The sequence below is a fragment of the Phymastichus coffea genome, unplaced genomic scaffold (genome assembly GCF_024137745.1).
Source record: "Phymastichus coffea isolate CEN01 unplaced genomic scaffold, Cenicafe_Pcof_1.1 PCOF00329, whole genome shotgun sequence".
NCBI classification, from domain to species: Eukaryota; Metazoa; Arthropoda; class Insecta; order Hymenoptera; family Eulophidae; genus Phymastichus; species Phymastichus coffea.
This window is the reverse complement of record NW_026707140.1, coordinates 12501-17500: the sequence shown is the minus strand read 5'-3', so window position 1 is coordinate 17500 and position 5000 is coordinate 12501.

The following is a 5000-nucleotide window of genomic DNA, read 5'->3' as shown; positions in this document are numbered from 1 at the left end:
CAGGCCAGGGACTTGCTGTATTGACAAGTGACTCGCCGCGCACGACGTTTCAGGCCAGGCACTTGATGGATTTACAAGTGACTCGCCGCGCACGACGTTTCAGGCCAGGGACTTGCTGGATTCACAAGTGACTCGCCGCGCACGACGTTTCAGGCCAGGGACTTGCTGTATTCACAAGTGACTCGCCGCGCACGACGTTTCAGGCCAGGCACTTGCTGTATTCACAAGTGACTCGCCGCGCACGACGTTTCAGGCCAGGCACTTGCTGTATTCACAAGTGACTCGCCGCGCACGACGTTTCAGGCCAGGGACTTGCTGTATTCAGAAGTGACTCGCCGCGCACGACGTTTCAGGCCAGGCACTTGCTGTATTCACAAGTGACTCGCCGCGCACGACGTTTCAGGCCAGGGACTTGCTGGATTTACAAGTGACTCGCCGCGCACGACGTTTCAGGCCAGGGACTTGCTGTATTCACAAGTGACTCGCCGCGCACGACGTTTCAGGCCAGGGACTTGCTGTATTGACAAGTGACTCGCCGCGCACGACGTTTCAGGCCTGGGACTTGCTGTATTCACAAGTGACTCGCCGCGCACGACGTTTCAGGCCAGGGACTTGCTGTATTGACAAGTGACTCGCCGCGCACGACGTTTCAGGCCAGGGACTTGCTGTATTGACAAGTGACTCGCCGCGCACGACGTTTCAGGCCAGGGACTTGCTGTATTGACAAGTGACTCGCCGCGCACGACGTTTCAGGCCAGGCACTTGATGGATTTACAAGTGACTCGCCGCGCACGACGTTTCAGGCCAGGGACTTGCTGGATTCACAAGTGACTCGCCGCGCACGACGTTTCAGGCCAGGGACTTGCTGTATTCACAAGTGACTCGCCGCGCACGACGTTTCAGGCCTGGGACTTGCTGTATTCACAAGTGACTCGCCGCGCACGACGTTTCAGGCCTGGGACTTGCTGTATTCACAAGTGACTCGCCGCGCACGACGTTTCAGGCCAGGGACTTGCTGTATTGACAAGTGACTGGCCGCGCACGACGTTTCAGGACAGGGACTTGCTGGATTTACAAGTGACTCGCCGCGCACGACGTTTCAGGCCAGGGACTTGCTGTATTCACAAGTGACTCGCCGCGCACGACGTTTCAGGCCTGGGACTTGCTGTATTCACAAGTGACTCGCCGCGCACGACGTTTCAGGCCAGGGACTTGCTGGATTCACAAGTGACTCGCCGCGCACGACGTTTCAGGCCAGGGACTTGCTGTATTCACAAGTGACTCGCCGCGCACGACGTTTCAGGCCTGGGACTTGCTGTATTCACAAGTGACTCGCCGCGCACGACGTTTCAGGCCAGGGACTTGCTGTATTGACAAGTGACTCGCCGCGCACGACGTTTCAGGACAGGGACTTGCTGGATTTACAAGTGACTCGCCGCGCACGACGTTTCAGGCCAGGGACTTGCTGTATTCACAAGTGACTCGCCGCGCACGACGTTTCAGGCCTGGGACTTGCTGTATTCACAAGTGACTCGCCGCGCACGACGTTTCAGGCCTGGGACTTGCTGTATTCACAAGTGACTCGCCGCGCACGACGTTTCAGGCCAGGGACTTGCTGTATTGACAAGTGACTGGCCGCGCACGACGTTTCAGGACAGGGACTTGCTGTATTCACAAGTGACTCGCCGCGCACGACGTTTCAGGCCAGGGACTTGCTGTATTCACAAGTGACTCGCCGCGCACGACGTTTCAGGCCTGGGACTTGCTGTATTCACAAGTGACTCGCCGCGCACGACGTTTCAGGCCAGGGACTTGCTGTATTGACAAGTGACTCGCCGCGCACGACGTTTCAGGCCAGGGACTTGCTGTATTCACAAGTGACTCGCCGCGCACGACGTTTCAGGACAGGGACTTGCTGGATTTACAAGTGACTCGCCGCACACGACGTTTCAGGCCAGGGACTTGCTGGATTTACAAGTGACTCGCCGCGCACGACGTTTCAGGCCAGGGACTTGCTGGATTTACAAGTGACTCGCCGCGCACGACGTTTCAGGCCAGGGACTTGCTGTATTGACAAGTGACTCGCCGCGCACGACGTTTCAGGCCAGGCACTTGCTCTATTCACAAGTGACTCGCCGCGCACGACGTTTCAGGCCAGGGACTTGCTGTATTGACAAGTGACTCGCCGCGCACGACGTTTCAGGCCAGGGACTTGCTGTATTCACAAGTGACTCGCCGCGCACGACGTTTCAGGACAGGGACTTGCTGGATTTACAAGTGACTCGCCGCACACGACGTTTCAGGCCAGGGACTTGCTGGATTTACAAGTGACTCGCCGCGCACGACGTTTCAGGCCAGGGACTTGCTGGATTTACAAGTGACTCGCCGCGCACGACGTTTCAGGCCAGGGACTTGCTGTATTGACAAGTGACTCGCCGCGCACGACGTTTCAGGCCAGGCACTTGCTCTATTCACAAGTGACTCGCCGCGCACGACGTTTCAGGCCAGGGACTTGCTGGATTTACAAGTGACTCGCCGCGCACGACGTTTCAGGCCAGGGACTTGCTGTATTCACAAGTGACTCGCCGCGCACGACGTTTCAGGCCAGGGACTTGCTGTATTGACAAGTGACTCGCCGCGCACGACGTTTCAGGCCAGGGACTTGCTGTATTGACAAGTGACTCGCCGCGCACGACGTTTCAGGCCTGGGACTTGCTGTATTCACAAGTGACTCGCCGCGCACGACGTTTCAGGCCAGGGACTTGCTGTATTGACAAGTGACTCGCCGCGCACGACGTTTCAGGCCAGGGACTTGCTGTATTGACAAGTGACTCGCCGCGCACGACGTTTCAGGCCAGGGACTTGCTGTATTGACAAGTGACTCGCCGCGCACGACGTTTCAGGCCAGGCACTTGATGGATTTACAAGTGACTCGCCGCGCACGACGTTTCAGGCCAGGGACTTGCCAGTTGTACGGAATTCACGCGCATTGCCCCTCATGAACAGAAGAGTGTTAAGTGCAGGCGCATTGCATTTGCTGTTGTGGTCAAGGAGTCCCCCCTCCATCCCTTCTAACAATCCTGTTTGCTCGTTCCAGCCGACTAGATATCGGCCTGCTCCCGAGCGAGTGTACCCACAGCAGCGGTGCGAGCTCGTGGCATTAGCCTACTTCTCACATAATGAGCATTACCACCAACTATTTTCCATCTGTTATAGGCAATCGAGTCCGCTTTATGGAGGGTCACTAACGCTTTGATATTTCCACAGTTCGTGCTAAACGAGCGCCGGACGCTGCGTCGACGGAGCTCAGTCCGGAGCGGCGAACCCAGCTGTGCGCCGGTGTTCGCCGTAGCGCCACGTTGTCGGCGTACGGTCGCCGTTTCCACTGATTTTTGCGCGTTCAAATGAGAAGTTTGTCTGCCGGACAGTAGTTCGACGATAATATATAAGGACGACAGTCGAAATACCGTTAATACATTCGCGCCTATCACCAATCGGAAGACGTGCTCTATTGCCAGAGCTTTAAGAAGAAAAACTCGGAGTCGACGTTCGCCGCCTATTGACCAGGTCGAGAGAGCCGTCATCGAGTTCACGCGCATCCCCACCGAAAACGTACATGTTCACGCGCATCGCTCTCCTTGGCCACGCATACGCAGCACATGTTCACGCGCATTGCTTTCGTTGGCCAGGAAAAAGGAAGCACAAGTCCACGCGCATTGCTTTCCTTGGCCAGCCAAACTCAGCACAAGTCCACGCGCATTGCCTTCCTTGGCCTCGCAAACGCAGCACATGTTCACGCGCATTGCTTTCGTTGGCCAGGAAAAAGGAAGCACAAGTGCACGCGCATTGCTTTCGTTGGCCAGGAAAAAGGAAGCACTAGTGCACGCGCATTGCCTTCCCGGCCAGCCAAACGCAGCACAAGTCCACGCGCATTGCCTTCCTTGGCCTCGCAAACGCAGCACATGTTCACGCGCATTGCTTTCGTTGGCCAGGAAAAAGGAAGCACAAGTGCACGCGCATTGCTCTCGTTGGCCAGGCAAAAGGAAGCACAAGTGCACGCGCATTGCTTTCGTTGGCCAGGAAAAAGGAAGCACTAGTGCACGCGCATTGCTTTCCCGGCCAGCCAAACGCAGCACAAGTCCACGCGCATTGCCTTCCTTGGCCTCGCAAACGCAGCACATGTTCAAGCGCATTGCTCTCGTTGGCCAGGAAAAAGGAAGCACTAGTGCACGCGCATTGCCTTCCCGGCCAGCCAAACGCAGCACAAGTCCACGCGCATTGCCTTCCTTGGCCTCGCAAACGCAGCACATGTTCAAGCGCATTGCTCTCGTTGGCCAGGAAAAAGGAAGCACTAGTGCACGCGCATTGCTCTCCCGGCCAGCCAAACGCAGCACAAGTCCACGCGCATTGCCTTCCTTGGCCTCGCAAACGCAGCACATGTTCACGCGCATTGCTTTCGTTGGCCAGGAAAAAGGAAGCACAAGTGCACGCGCATTGCTTTCGTTGGCCAGGAAAAAGGAAGCACTAGTGCACGCGCATTGCCTTCCCGGCCAGCCAAACGCAGCACAAGTCCACGCGCATTGCCTTCCTTGGCCTCGCAAACGCAGCACATGTTCACGCGCATTGCTTTCGTTGGCCAGGAAAAAGGAAGCACAAGTGCACGCGCATTGCTCTCGTTGGCCAGGCAAAAGGAAGCACAAGTGCACGCGCATTGCTTTCGTTGGCCAGGAAAAAGGAAGCACTAGTGCACGCGCATTGCTTTCCCGGCCAGCCAAACGCAGCACAAGTCCACGCGCATTGCCTTCCTTGGCCTCGCAAACGCAGCACATGTTCAAGCGCATTGCTCTCGTTGGCCAGGAAAAAGGAAGCACTAGTGCACGCGCATTGCCTTCCCGGCCAGCCAAACGCAGCACAAGTCCACGCGCATTGCCTTCCTTGGCCTCGCAAACGCAGCACATGTTCAAGCGCATTGCTCTCGTTGGCCAGGAAAAAGGAAGCAC